We start from the raw sequence: 684 nt of genomic DNA, 5'->3' as shown, positions 1-684 counted from the left end.
CACACATTTTGGTTACATAACTTGCATTTGTACATTATAAGTTGATGTTTGTAAGTGTGCCCTTCACCTAGAATATGTGCATTGCACCCATTAGGTGTAAGTTTCCCCCTCCACACTCCTCTCCCCTACTAGACTTCTGGAGGGGGTTTATTATTATTATTTTTTATTCAATCATAACTTTGTATATTGATGCATTTATGGGGTTCAGGGTACTGCTTCAGTATATAATGTGAAATGCTTACATTGAACTAAGTAACACATCCATCACAATTATACTCATTCTTAATAGTTTTGAAATGTACCATAGATTTCTGTTGAGTTTTGCTTCCATATGTGCACATAAGTATTAGTTGACCAGTTCCAATTTAGTATGAGTACCTGCGGTGTTTGTTCCCCAACCTTTTTTTTTTTTTTGAGACAGAGTCTAACTTTGTCACCTTCAATAGAGTGCTGTAGTGTCACAGCTCACAGCAACCTCAAACTCTTGGGCTTAAATGATACTCTTGCCTCAGCCTCCCAAGTATCTGGGACTAAAGGTGCCCTCAACAATGCCTGGCTATTTTTAGAGATGGGGTCTTGCTTTGGCTCAGGCTGGTCTTGAACCATGAGCTCAGGCAATCCACCTGCCTTGGCCTCTCACAGTGCTAGGATTATAGGTGAGAGCCACTGCACTGGCCCTGTTTT

This window comes from Otolemur garnettii, unplaced genomic scaffold, assembly GCF_000181295.1.
Source record: "Otolemur garnettii isolate 467f Iridium unplaced genomic scaffold, OtoGar3 scaffold00011, whole genome shotgun sequence".
NCBI lineage: Eukaryota > Metazoa > Chordata > Mammalia > Primates > Galagidae > Otolemur > Otolemur garnettii.
The sequence above is the reverse complement of the archived record's forward strand: the minus strand, read 5'-3'. Positions refer to the sequence as shown.